Source organism: Poromitra crassiceps (assembly GCF_964638095.1).
Source record: "Poromitra crassiceps genome assembly, chromosome: 8".
NCBI classification, from domain to species: domain Eukaryota; kingdom Metazoa; phylum Chordata; class Actinopteri; order Beryciformes; family Melamphaidae; genus Poromitra; species Poromitra crassiceps.
The window spans coordinates 40,397,314-40,413,128 of NC_139629.1; positions in this window are offsets into that span (position 1 = coordinate 40,397,314).

The window sequence follows — 15,815 nt, forward strand, 5'->3', positions numbered from 1 at the left end:
CAGTATTTTCAAATTATAATGTGAAATACAAACAACTATCTAAAACAGACTATGAATATGAAACCAGTTCAAGCTTTTGTTACCTACAGATATTAAAATGTGAAAAACTGAACCTAACTGTGTAAAATCACAAACTAACTAAACTCTTGCTCGGTGTCCAGCTTCCACGAATCTCAGACTTTAGCGTTTGTGTATTTGCTTGGCAGTTCATGCTGTTAATTCAGATAGATAGCCTACTGTCCAACACACCTGGCTGGATCGTCTGTCTAGGTGGGACAAACCTGCTTATGATGTCATTACAGAGGGGGGCAACATCTAGCACAATGACAGCGGCAGCAAAGTAATTGGATGATAGCAAACTAGATTTAGTCACTCCTTAAATAGCATACCATAGCATATTGTACACTTTGATCTGTCTCCAGGTAGTCCCTCAGTAGTCATAAATCATGTGGGAATGTAACTATACTGTCCTTCGTGGGCCACCATAGCATGTGACCATGTCATTCTTTCCATGCAAGACAAATTTAATGCTTTTTTTTATAAGAAACTAACCGAATATGCAGCCTGAACATTTCTCTGATTGTTACTCTGTTTACAGTATAATATGAAAGTGTATTATCATATATATTATTTGCCAATATGCAATATGCAACATAGTTCAATAAATCCAACCCCCCTCACACCCCCCCCCCACAAAAAGGACTTAAATGCCACCAGTCTGTCAGTCCTTCAGGTGTTTTCATTGATGTTCAGGTCTCTCAGCCACTGTGAACTGGTAATTAGTTTCTCCTGGCTTTCCTTCAAGTGTGTGTGTGTGTGTGTGTGTGTGTGTGTGTGTGTGTGTGTGTGTGTGTGTAGTGTGCGTGTGCGCGCGTGTGTGTGTGCGTGCTTGAGTCACATCCAGACAGAAATCAATTTCAGGCGGAGACCTATCAAGCTTTGTAGCCAGCGATCCAATCATCAAATAATGCATCTGATATCACGCTGTCGAGTCTGCTCTGCCAATGATTCTCTCTCTCTCTCTCTCTCTCTCTCTCTCTCTCTCTCTCTCTCTCTCGTCCATTTTCTCATTCTCTCTCACTCCCTGTCCAATTCTCTACCTCCCACAGTAACACACCAGTAACTCACACCCCCCCGTCCCCCCGTCCCCCACACCCACACACAGGTGGTTGATGGATATTCCTCGGACACACAGCTTTACTTGAGTATCATCAAAGAAAAAGTCCTCCTTCAGATCAGCGTCAGATGTCATCAGTCTGTGGTGTTCCTTCAGATCAGCGTCAGATGTCATCAGTCTGTGGTGTTCAGATCAGCATCAGATGTCATCAGTCTGTGGTGTTCAGATCAGCATCAGATGTCATCAGTCTGTGGTGCTCCTTCAGATCAGCATCAGATGTCATCAGTCTGTGGTGTTCCTTCAGATCAGCATCAGATGTCATCAGTCTGTGTTGTTCCTTCAGATCAGCGTCAGATGTCTTCAGTCTGTGGTGTTCCTTCAGATCAGCGTCAGATGTCATCAGTCTGTGGTGTTCCTTCAGATCAGCATCAGATGTCATCAGTCTGTGGTGTTCCTTCAGATCAGCGTCAGATGTCATCAGTCTGTGGTGTTCAGATCAGCATCAGATGTCATCAGTCTGTGGTGTTCAGATCAGCATCAGATGTCATCAGTCTGTGTTGTTCCTTCAGATCAGCATCAGATGTCATCAGTCTGTGGTGTTCAGATCAGCATCAGATGTCATCAGTCTGTGGTGTTCCTTCAGATCAGCATCAGATGTCATCAGTCTGTGGTGTTCCTTCAGATCAGCATCAGATGTCATCAGTCTGTGTTGTTCCTTCAGATCAGCGTCAGATGTCATCAGTCTGTGTGGTTCCTTCAGATCAGCGTCAGATGTCTTCAGTCTGTGTTGTTCCTTCGGATCAGCGTCAGATGTCATCAGTCTGTGGTGTTCCTTCAGATCAGCATCAGATGTCATCAGTCTGTGGTGTTCCTTCAGATCAGCATCAGATGTCATCAGTCTGTGGTGTTCCTTCAGATCAGCATCAGATGTCATCAGTCTGTGGTGCTCCTTCAGATCAGCGTCAGATGTCATCAGTCTGTGGTGTTCCTTCAGATCAGCATCAGATGTCATCAGTCTGTGGTGTTCCTTCAGATCAGCGTCAGATGTCATCAGTCTGTGGTGTTCAGATCAGCATCAGATGTCATCAGTCTGTGGTGCTCCGCGTATTCCACAAGTTATTTTCAGATGAAATGTTATCATTGACGTACGCACCTTCCCCACAACCTGTCTTGTCTTGTCTACTTCTACTTCTTCTACTTCTACTTCTACTTCTACTTCTACTTCTACTTCAGTTAGTGATGTCCTACATTTCCCAGAATGCCTTTCGACAACCCAAAGGAGAACGAGCCTGACCTTGTTGCATTCAGTATGTGAAGGTGAAGAAAGCGATAGCAATAGTAATAATTCTCATTTGGACTGTTTACCATCATCTATCCACAAACACAAACACACACACACACACACACACACACACACACACACACACACACACACACACCTAGACACACACAGTATATACACACACATACATATACACACTCATCACTGACCCCACCCACCTGTCTCTATTCCAACTCTCATGCATGTACACATATTTTTCTCTCACCCTCACCCTCACCCATCTCTCACACACACACACACACACACACACACACACACACACACACACACACCTAGACACACACAGTATATACACACACATACATATACACACTCATCACTGACCCCACCCACCTGTCTCTATTCCAACTCTCATGCATGTACACATATTTTTCTCTCACCCTCACCCTCACCCATCTCTCACACACACACACACACACACACACACACACACACACACACACACACACACACACACGCACGCACGCACACACACACACACACACACACACACAGAATCTGTCTCTCGCTCCATTCGGTGCCTTGCTCTCTCTCTCTTTCAGGAGGAAAGGTCAGCTCTCACCAGGAGCCCCGCCGCCCTGTCAATTGGGGAGAGAGAGAGAGAGAGAGAAAGAGAGAGAGAGAGAGAGAAAGAGAGAGGGAGGGAGAGAGGGAGAGAGAGGGGGAGAGCGAGAGAGAGAGAGAGAGAGAGGGAGACAGAGGGAGAGAGAAAGAGAGGGAGGAAGGAGAGGACTGAAGGAAAGGAGGTGAGTTCTCACACATTTTAAAACCTGAAAAATCGCTCGCTCCCTGGTTCCCTCAAGTTGGCATAGCAACCAATAGAGGCTTTAAAGTCGAGCTGAAATGAAAAATGACTTGTTAACTATTTCAGATCCCTCGTTATACAGTGCACCTATTTAACAATGTATGCAAATACAATCACAAAAATCACATTTCTTTGCTTTTTCGCATCAAAAGTCAACCATGCTGAGTTCATTCATAACGATATCTACATGTGTTCTGACGTCAGGTAGTACTATCAGATTTCAACCAATAATATCATGAAATGACAGCTGTCAATCAATCTTCATGGCAAGGAGAAAATTCTGAGCATGGCTGCTTACAGCGATTGGATGGGCGTCAGAGAGGCTACCGGGTTCTGCTACCATAGTGAGCTCACACACCCACTTTCCTCAGGCCCAAATCCCCCTTTCTGTTCTAATATGTTCATGGAGGATAAAGCTCCTCCAGGAAGCGAACGAACGAGATCAAGCCTGTTGATGATTGCGTGCCGTGACATTACTACACAACCAAACATGCACGCACGCGTGTGCACACGCACACACACACACAGACACACAGACACACACACACACACACACACACACACACACACACACACACGCACACAAACACACACACACGCACACACACACGCACGCATGCATGCACGCACAAATGGAATGAGAATGGAATATGACCTTGAGTTGGAGGGAATAAGAAGAATAAAAAAGATGAATTTGAAGGTGGATTCCCTCAGACAACTCAAAGGAGAGTGACACAGGTGGAATATGAATGAGGTGTGTGTGTGTGTGTGTGTGTGTGTGTGTGTGTGTGTGTGTGTGTGTGTGTGTGTGTGTGTGTGTGTGTGTGTGTGTGTGTGTGTGTGTGTGTGTGTGTGTGTGTGTGTGTGTGTGTGGAAGGGGTGGCATGGCAGAGAGTGAATGAAAGGGAGGGACAGAGAGAGAGAGACATGTCAATGAGGGAGAGAGAGAGAGGGGGAAAAGGCACACAGATTGAAACAGAAAAAGATGGAAATGTGGAAGGAGAATGGAGCTAGGGTCAAAGAGACTGGAATAAAAACAGCAGAGATCAGGGGAGAGGAAGACTACTGGGCTAAACAGCAGAGATCAGGGGAGAGGAAGACTGCTGGGCTAAACAGCAGAGATCAGGGGAGAGGAAGACTGCTGAACTAAACAGCAGAGATCAGGGGAGAGGAAGACTGCTGGGCTAAACAGCAGAGATCAGGGGAGAGGAAGACTGCTGGGCTAAACAGCAGAGATCAGGGGAGAGGAAGACTGCTGAACTAAACAGCAGAGATCAGGGGAGAGGAAGACTGCTGAACTAAACAGCAGAGATCAGGGGAGAGGAAGACTGCTGGGCTAAACAGCAGAGATCAGGGGAGAGGAAGACTGCTGAACTAAACTGCAGAGATCAGGGGAGAGGAAGACTACTGAACTAAACAGCAGAGATCAGGGGAGAGGAAGACTACTGAACTAAACAGCAGAGATCAGGGGAGAGGAAGACTGCTGAACTAAACAGCAGAGATCAGGGGAGAGGAAGACTACTGAACTAAACCGCAGAGATCAGGGGAGAGGAAGACTGCTGAACTAAACAGCAGAGATCAGGGGAGAGGAAGACTGCTGAACTAAACCGCAGAGATCAGGGGAGAGGAAGACTACTGAACTAAACAGCAGAGATCAGGGGAGAGGAAGACTGCTGAACTAAACCGCAGAGATCAGGGGACAGGAAGACTACTGGGCTAAACAGCAGAGATCAGGGGAGATGAAGACTGCTGAACTAAACCGCAGAGATCAGGGGAGAGGAAGACTACTGAACTAAACAGCAGAGATCAGGGGAGAGGAAGACTACTGAACTAAACAGCAGAGATCAGGGGAGAGGAAGACTACTGAACTAAACAGCAGAGATCAGGGGAGAGGAAGACTGCTGAACTAAACCGCAGAGATCAGGGGAGAGGAAGACTACTGAACTAAACAGCAGAGATCAGGGGAGAGGAAGACTGCTGAACTAAACAGCAGAGATCAGGGGAGAGGAAGACTGCTGAACTAATGGCGAGGGACAATAAGAGAGCAAAAAGATAGATACGGGAATGGAAGAGAGGACGATAGACAGATGGAGAAAGGGTCAGAGAAGAAGAAGAAAAGAAGAGAAAATAGAGGGAGAAGGAAAGAAGTAAAAGTGGAAGGTCGAAATGGAAGAGATCGAAAGAGACTAAAAGACTTGTAAGGTGACGGAGAAGGCGAGGGAACGAGAGAGAAATGACAGGCAGAGAGATGAGAATAAGAATGCAAGAGAGAGTAGAAGACAGACAGACAGACTGACTGACTGACAGATGGAAGGGAGGGAGGGATGGCGGGTTGGTCTGGGGATGAAACCGGTCTCAGAGATCATTTGACAGGAGATGGGGAAAAAAGGAGATGAGGAAAGAAATGGCGAAGCCGAGCAGACAGGTGGGGATGTGTGCAGAGTCAGACGAGAGGAATGATAAAAAGAAAGATAAAAGAAGACAGGAGCGAGGGGGGGGGGGAAGAAGAAGAAAAAAACGCAGCAGAATCAAACTTTAGTGGTGTCAGATGTGTCGGCGCATGATGACGCCACCGCTGTGCAATCATCACATGAACAGAGGATCGGGATCCTCTACGTCTTATTAAGGAGGACGTGTTCTTGTATTTTTTATTAGCCTATTTCCTGGCGTTTCATCTTTCTTGTTAGAGGGGAGGAGAGAGACAGGAAGAGGGAGAGGGCATCGACTTCCATCTCTCACGAGTTCATAATGCACCGGTTTGAGCTCTTGACCTGGAAAAGAAGGAGTCGAGCGCGTTCCACGACTCCACTTGACACGACAGAGAGCAGCCAGGCCGCTCGATCGTCACGGCTCTTATGACGACCGGCTCTGCTTGACATCTTCCTTGACTCCTGCTTTCAAAGCTGCTGCTACGTGTATTTTGATCATCTCCAGACATTAGCCGATAATTACCGTAAACAAGTGTTGCCAGTAGCCTACAGTACGTGCTGTTGTTGGCTTCAACAGATCTATAGCAAGACGTTCTTGTGTCGTTTAAACTGTGGAGGATGTGCCAATGTACGCAGAGATCAACGAAAGCACGTGTCGCTAACAGCAGAATAACATAACGCAGTGTCAAAAGGCATTTCCAACACTTGTGCGTTTCTGTTCACCTTATGTTGCCACGCCCACTTTTTCCTCTTCCGTGTAAGACGCAATTGTATTTGTTCTTCCGGTTCAGTGTTAGCCGGCCGGCCGGTAAACATCGATAAACTGTAAACTATGAATGAAGTTTGGCAACATTCAGAAGCTACACTGCGGCCAACTTCAGTTACATGCTCATAGCGTTACTGCTGCGAGCAGCCGATGGCTGTACCCGGTCGGCATTTAACGTTAGTTACAAAAGCACGTCGACAGTGTTTTCTCACTGCCAGTAGCCTACAGTAGGGTTTGACAGATACTAGCTAGCTAGTCCGAATGGTCAGCACAGCCAGCGCTCTCAGTCCTCGCTGCTCGTTAAATATTTCCAAATAGGCGTTATTCTGATAAACTGGTCACATATTTGGAATGTTACGTTCTCATTCGAAAAAATATTACAACTTTATAACAGTTCGTTTTTTTGCTTGAAAACGGCTTTTTGGCAAGTCTAAAAATGATTAAGGTAGGCGTAATCTACTTCCGGGTCTAAAACGGAAGAACGATTACAAAATGACGTAATGCAGAAGCGTCCTGATATGTGCAAATGATAAGGTGAATATAATAATTTGGCACAGGAAAGCTTCTGTGACCTTCAGCAAACTGTCATTGACATAACGTTACAAACATTAATAGCAGCAAATATGCACATGACATTAGCTGCTCTAAAGATATGCGCCGATCCTACTTAAACCCATGGATGTCATTTAGTGCAACGCTGAACACGAGCAACTGTCGCTCCTCACGATAAACTAAACTATTGAATCACATCAGCGGGTGAGAGAAAGTTGCTACTGTTTGCGGGAAAAACCTCATACCTCATATTTTCATGTTTCTACTTTTGACTAAACTGGAGGATTTTGTGGCGCTTCAGAGTAGAGCAACTTCCCTGACCCTGCAGGCCCGGCCAAATCCATTCCAAAGCCATAATAAGATTTCAAAGATCCATGGTCATCAATCTTAAAATAAAGGCTGCCTTTCCAAACTGCTGAAAAATGGACTTTTCGGCGGCACAAGCAACACATCCCTCTTACCGCCAATACAGTTAGGGAAGAGCTGAGGAATTACTTTGGTTTTGCTTTCCATTTGCTACAGATGGATTCTGTTGATAACTGTATGACAAGTAACAAAGAACGACATCATGACAGTGATTGGTTCAGATATGTTGGTCTCTAGTGATTGGTTCAGATATGGTCTAGTGATTGGTTCAGATGTCAGTCACTAGTGATTGGTTCAGATATGTTGGTCTCTAGTGATTGGTTCAGATATGGTCTAGTGATTGGTGCAGATGTCAGTCACTAGTGATTGGTTCAGATATGTTGGTCTCTAGTGATTGGTTCAGATATGGTTTAGTGATTGGTGCAGATGTCAGTCACTAGTGATTGGTTCAGATATGTTGGTCTCTAGTGATTGGTTCAGATATGGTCTAGTGATTGGTGCAGATGTCAGTCACTAGTGATTGGTTCAGATATGTCGGCCACTAGTGATTGTTTTTTTGGTCACCACATTATGCTTCAAAAATCATAAAAGTGGTGTTCATTTGTGAAGATGATCTTGCTGAACACAAAGGTTGCAGTTTCATAAACTTTTCTTAACCACAAATCTTATTTCAGACATTTAACCAAAATTTCCGTACAAAAATCCCAATGACTTTGAGACAGGAGAACCGGAAGTGCTAACATCCGGGTGTCATCCAGGACTTAGGACTGAGTCCTGCGGTACTCTAGAGTCTATAGAACGAGACCAGACGAAGGTGAAGTGAGAGGAAAATGGAGAATGAGAGAGAGACCCAGACAGAGACTCAGAGAGAAGGAGAGAGAGAGATTGAAAGTGGGGACAATAGACAGGAGGAGAGGAGATAATCGAGAGAAAATAGACAAGGAGAGTAGAAAGAGACAGAGGGGGGAGAGAGATCGAGATAGACTCAGAGAGAGAGAGAGAGAGAGAGAGAGAGAGAGAGAATGTAATGGGTGTCCACCTGGCTGGCCTTAGGGTATGGACTGATATGAATGGTGGAGGGGGAGAGAGAGAAAGAGGAGAGCGGGGGGAAAGGAGGGAGGAGGAGGGCGAGGAAAGGAGTAACGGTCGTCTCCATGGTGAAGCAGTGGTCGTCATGGTTACCCACAGAGGCCGGGTCAACGGCTCCAGGAATGTGCGTGCTGTTTGCACACACACACACACACACACACACACACACACACACACACACACACACACACACACACACACACACACACACACACACACACACACACACACAGGCATACAGGCATGCAATCATTATTTTCTCCCCCTCTGTGTGTGTGTGTGTGTGTGTGTGTGTGTGTGTGTGTGTGTGTGTGTGTGTGTGTGTGTGTGTGTGTGTGCACGCTCGCATGCATGTGTGTGTGCGTGATGAGAGATGAGCCTGTTGTCACAGTCACAGAGGGGTGTGAATGTAAGAAAAGAGGTGTGTGTGTTTGAATGTGTGTCTATGTGTGTGCACGTGCGCACACGTTTGAGTGTGTGTTTTATCTGTGTGTTTAGGTGTGTTTGACTGTGTGTGTGTGTGTGTGTGTGTGTGTGTGTGTGTGTATGATAGAGTGTGAATGTGAAACTCCTTGTGTGTGTGTGTGTGTGTGTGTGTGTGTGTGTGTGTGTGTGTGTGTGTGTGTGTGTGTGTGTGTGTGTGTGTGTGGAGAGTGTAAGTGTGAAACTCCTCGTGAGTGTGTAGGTGTGTGTGGCAGGGTCAAGAGGGTTCATGGCAAGGAGGGGTGACAAGACAACTGTGACTCGACTGGAGATGCCACATATACAGGCGCTTGGGCGTTGTGCGTTTGTGTGTGTGTGTGTGTGTGTGTGTGTGTGTGTTTTTGTGTTTGTGTGCTTAACACAGCAAGGAGGGCAAGTTAACCAACTTTCACTGCTGTGTTGCTATTTCTGCATTTAAAAAGCAAAATCTGCTTGCAAGTAGTGGTTTAGCACACACACACAAGCACGCACGTGTGTGCACACACACACACACACACACACACACACACACACACACACACACCCACCTCTACACAGTACACACACACACACACACACCTATACACATTACACACTCACACGTCTTCGCCTCCTACCTCCCCCAAACAGACACGCTCACCCGAGCACAAAATCAGAAGTTCAAGCAAGAAAATCACTCACTATTTTTCCCGCCGTCTTTCCACTACATTTAGGTTTCAGCTGTGTGGTTACACACACACACACACACACACACACACACACACACACACACACACACACACACACACACGTGTGATATTGACCTGCTGCACCTCACATTGGAAGCAAGTGCTGTCAGCCGATAGTCTCCTTCTATGAAGCGTGTAGTAGAAGCTCTGGACTGAGCATCTATGTAAAAACAGTGGAAAGAAAGACAGAGGAATCCATCATTGGATTTGATAGAAAACTATAAACAAATATTTGTGTTTATTTAAAGCTGCAGTGCACCTTTTTCACATTACAATAAGAATCAATGAATAGGATGTATTACATGATCAGTCTGTGCTCATGCCTAAATCTCCCCGTTTGCCTGACATCGGCTTTTCAATGATGTCGGGGATGTTTTGGGGGGCATAATCCATTTCCTGTGGGCGTGGCCAGTGGTGAGCTGGTTTGTCTCTCTATCAAGGTGAGGCTAGTGGCCACAGAGCACAGCAACAAAAACAACAATGGAGGAAAGCCATAAGACACCTCCAGTCATGCCACCGTTACACCAGGCAGGTACCATCACCTCACACCTCCAGTCATGCCACCGTTACACCAGGCAGGTACCATCACCTCACACCTCCAGTCATGCCACCGTTACACCAGGCAGGTACCATCACCTCACACCTCCAGTCATGCCACCGTTACACCAGGCAGGTACCATCACCTCACACCTCCAGTCATGCCACCGTTACACCAGGCAGGTACCACCAAGTCACACCTCCAGTCATCCCACCGTTACGCCAGGCAGGTACCACCAAGTCACACCTCCAGTCATCCCACCTTTACACCAGGCAGGTACCATCACCTCACACCTCCAGTCATCCCACCATTACACCAGGCAGGTACCACCAAGTCACACCTCCAGTCATGCCACCGTTACACCAGACAGGTACGATCACCTGGGTCTGTTTGATTGTGACAGGTTTGGTGACCCCCCCGGGGTCCGTGAAGGAGTCTTTGTGAAAATGTCAGCAATTCACGGAGTGGTGGAGCGGGTTTCCTCGTTCCCAGACAGTCCGAGGCTTCTGTGGGATCTGAGCTTCTCTGAAGGTCACTGACGATGTGAGGCACGCTCCACTGAGCCAGACGCAGCTCGACTAACCCCACACCAGCTGCCAATTTCCAACACCTCTCGCTGAACACTTAGGAGGGATTTCTACTCCGCAGTGCTGAAGTGTTCACTCATTTCCACTCTATTTTCCCCTCATTTCCACACATCAGCCCCACGTGAGTTACTTTAAACCTACGACAAAATTTCAGCACTCAAATTATTTTTACAGTGTCAAGGAGAGGAACATTTCGTTTATCAAGTAAACAAGTTAGCATTAGTTTTTCCTGTCAATCTTATACTTATTCCACAGCGATACCCTCAAGCTATCAGTGTTTCAGTGGATTAGGAGGATCTTGGGTGCTTTTCTCATGATTTCAAATGCTTGGTCCTTGGTTTGGATAGACATCGGGTGATTTAACCATTTCTAAATTCAAATCAGAATTTTCCGAGCATTCCCATGAATTGATGCCATTCACAGTAGTCATCATTTTGGCTAAGCCTTTTAGCATGGAGGACTTTGAGATGCAGTCATCTAAAGAAAACCAAACAGCTGTCTTGACTCTTATTATGTTGATTGATTGATTGATTGATTGATTGATTGATTGCTTGATTGATTGATTGATTGATTGATTGATTGATCGATTGATCGATTTTATTAACATATCATGCATTCATTCCTTGGTGCCCAACCCTCATGGGTTTCCAAGACACACACAGAGATACAAAATACAACAGTAAGCAGCGCTACAATGGCACATTCAAGTTAAGACACAAATCCTTCCATCACTTTCTAAACAAAATGTTCCGTCTTTGCTTAGGAGAGACGCCTCAATTCTGTCAAAAACTCAAAGGCCGATACCATAACCTAAATGTGTTGGAAACTAAAACAGATGTGATGTCTTTTGTTGCTGCTATTCCTGCATATATTATATCATAATGATTCCTGCATTCATTGACATGGCATTCACTTCATATTTGTGTCAGATGTGGGTTAAAATACTAGAAGACATATAGAACAGTCATCAAAAATAAAAATCTGATATGGGCAGAAAGTGGGTGTTAATCCTGAAGGCCTGCACTAAACCAAACAGGCCCCACTCCCTCTCATATCTCTTCTGTTGAACCAATAGATGACAAAAAACAAATGTGGAAGTCTTGAACTTGAACGTCTGTTCTGAACTCGGCCTCGATCCCCCTGACCGACACGCGACTCTGTGGCCCTACAGGTGACCTTTGACCTTTCGTGACATCATCCATCATCCGACTCATCAACCTCTTGTGTGTGTGTGTGTGCTGGAAGGGCCTTTGAAGCGACCTCAATGGACCTCCCACACTTCACCTCCATTGTGGAGATGCTCTCTCTATTCAGATCTGGATGTGAGCTCTGAATGGTGCGTCGGGCCCCATCTGTGAATGCGCCGGGCTGATGGACGCTGAGAGGCACTAAATACATCAACACAGACATCAACAGGCTTTATGGAGACGCCCCGCTTGTCGTATCGTGTCACCGGAGGCGCTCTCTCTATTACATTTTGGACAAGGAGTTCAACTCTTTCAAGTCCAACGTCACTTGTGGCGCCAAGATGGCCCCACACTAGGCCAGCTTGGTTTTGTGTTATCGGGCCACACCACCTGTCTTCTCTGACACATATTGTAGAAAGCTCGAAATACATCGAGACACACGTCAACGTGTTCACAAAGAAACGGCGAAGGAGGGGGATTTGAGCGAAGTGTCATCTATGGCGCCGCGACGACTCCATCTTTATCTTTGAGTGCGTATTGATTGACACCGCCTGGATATTGAAAGGCAACGAATGCATCAACAGACGTGACAGCTTTAGACGTTTTTTCCCCACATTTAGACCCAATCAAGAGTTTGACTTCAGTGTCACTTTGTGGCCCCCCGAGCAGCACACTGCTGCCATTGTTTGTGGTTATTGGGGCATATTTTGAGAATGACAGACGGAACTGAAAAGTAAAGTAAACACGTAAAAAAGTTCCAGTTTGAATTTGTGGTTGTTGGTGTCTTTTGTTGGTGGTGTGTTTACTTGATGGGATTGAGGACATATTTTCATTCTTAAACCGCCTGACTTTGGCGAAGATGATGTGGGATGAAGAACACTGTGTGCCGGCTGGGGAACGTATTTCGAAAAACATCGCAGTTTGTTTACTTTTATTTTGTCTGGGGAAAGAAAACCTGGGGGCAAAATCGAATGAGCACTCCTTCATCTTCTGAGAGCATCAATGAGAATCTTTTGACTCAGCATGCCCCCCAGCCCCCCCCCCCCCCAACACACACACAACACACACACACACACACACACACACACACACACACACACACACACACACACACACACACACACACACACACACACACACACACACACACACACACACACACACACACACACACACACACACACACACACACACACACACACACACACCCCCGTCAAGAATACCTGACTCACCGACTGGGAGCTTTCGTATTGTTTGATCATGTTGTTCTGCGGCGGCCCGCTGTGTGCGAAGTAAACAACATTCCAGCCCATTTCCAGGGCCGGGCAGGAGGGCACGAGCCATTAGCTTGGAGAAAGCCGGCCATTCCTCCGCTGTCTGTCTGCCCACCTGAGAGCAGAGGGGGCTGGCAGGCAGGACGGCTCGCTGGCTGCCTGCTTCGTTGGCTGGATGGATAGATGGATGGATGGCTGTCACACTCTGCTGGACAGAGATGCCAGATGACAAAAGTGGGCAAAGAAAAATGGCTCCGAGGACCAGGGGCGTGACTGAAATGATACAAAGAGTAATGCGATTGGTTTTTCTTTTCTTTTTTTTCCTGAAGTAGGCCTATACTCACAAAATAACAATAATACGCTTTTCAAAGCGTGGTACATCTCCGAGAGGTAATGATTTGTGTCTTTTTTTTATGAAAAGATGTTATGTACAAAATGCTTTGGAAACAAACTCCGCCACGCTTCGACGGGCGCATTATAATTTGTTCCAACACTCCGGTGAAAAACTAAATCAGAAAATCAGATTGCATACAACAAGGAGATAGGTATCATTTCTCTCACACACAGCCAGACTCCTGCCTTCTCTCTCTATGACTGCATTAATATAGGGATGGATAAATTGGAAATTTTTGTTTTTACCATTCGTGGCGGAACTGGGTAATTTTAAGCCAGCCTCTTGTGTGCTGAAGAGAGAGACACAGATATTGCCATAAACAGGATTTATACAGCCAAATAAAATCAAATATCAAAAAATCTAAAATCTGAACACTTTATGGCCGTTCAATCACACTCCTGTTTAGAAAGCCGTGAAAAGATACAGATCACTGGGAGGCAGGAAGCTAGTGTGAACTCGACCTATCACCATCTAATCTCTCAGCTGGCAGGAAATCATTTACATTTTACACTTACTGTATGCCGAGTGAGGGCAACATTGAAAAACAAGCTTAAAGGGAAAATCCACCCTAAAACACATTTGTTAGAAAACAGCTGTACCTCCATTCCATTGTTTGGTGGCGTGTTTTTCTTATTCCTCTGGAGAAATGGCCAAGCTCACATTATGTTTCAGCAATCTGAAACATCAGTGGTAAATGTTTCTTTACTTAAGTAGAAGTACAGTTACTTGTGTAAAAAAGACTGGTAAAAGTAGAAGTACTGACTCAACTTGTTTACTCAAGTAAAAAGTAAAACGTTAAAGTAAAAAAAAAAAAGTACAGGCTCTGAAATGTAGTCTACTCAAAAGTATAAAAGTAAAAAGTATTTCTACCGGCTGTTTCTGTGCAAAGGTAACTGAAACTCACATCATATTAATATAATTAAAATACTATTAAACTATTAAGATCCCCTCCAAACATGTTTTAAGGTGTAAAGACTACTTAAGTACTTTACTTTGATTCATAATTGTTTGTTTTGTGTGGTTTTTCCACAACAAAGGTGCACATAATGCATGAAAGCTGCAGAGCGCGAGACGAGAGAGACAAACAACGTTACATAATTTTGGTCTGTCGTGCATTAAAACTAAAATAACTAAGCCTGTTTTGAAAATTTCAGGAGTAGAAAGTACAGATATTTGTATTAAAATGTATAGGGAGTAAAAGTAAACAGTTGTCAGAAAGATAAATACTCAGTAAAGTACAGATACCAGAAAATCCTACTTAAGTACAGTAATGAAGTATTTGTACTTAGTTACTTCCCATCTCTGGAACCAGTACAGTATCTACCAATACATGTATATACGTACAGCCAACATTACAAACAGCCACTCACACAGCAGTCACACACTGCTGGACTGGGCACTCAGAGGCACTGATGGTGAGGGTTTGGTCAGGTTGCTGCTCTGCTGCAGCCTCTTCTTCTGTGGAACGAACAGAAACACACATCACTTCCCTCCACAGCGTCTCCATGGTGAGGCGGTGCCCGGCGGTTCGGACCGGCGGTCCGGACCGGACGGCCAGCTGGCACAGGCGGCGTCGGCCACAGAGCAGAGAGGCTTTGGAGCCAACATGGCTGCCAGTGAGAACTCTGGGCACTTCCACCGATTGGCTTGCCGAGTGCCAGAATGGGTGGTTTGTAATTACAGCACGCTGAAAGTCCTGCTCAGACTGGACTCTGGACGCCCCCCCGGGTCCGGGCCTGGGCCTGGGCCTGGGCCTGGGCCCGGGCCGAGCAGTTGGTGCGATGAAGCGTTTGAATGTGAAATCCAGAAGGTGTGGCTGCTGCTGCTGCTGCCATGCTAGAGTGAAAACAAACTTCCTAAAAACACAAGGTTTCGCTTTCCAATTTACATGCTGGTGACAGAGTTCATCAGTTTGCACCAAGAGACCCAAACCACGGGAGGATTTTGAAGTCAATACTGAAGTGGCAACAATTCCTCCAACGTCTGCTCGAAGCCGGCGCCAAAAAGACTCCAAACCAGTCCAACTCCATGGAAATCAATGGGACCTCCACAACCCAACTTCTAGTAAAAAATATGTAAAGTTAATATAGCTTTAAGGTTTTAGTCTCAATAGCTAATTTCACTTCTTCTAATGTGCGACTTGTTATGGCGATTTTCAAAATATTTGCCTCATTAATGT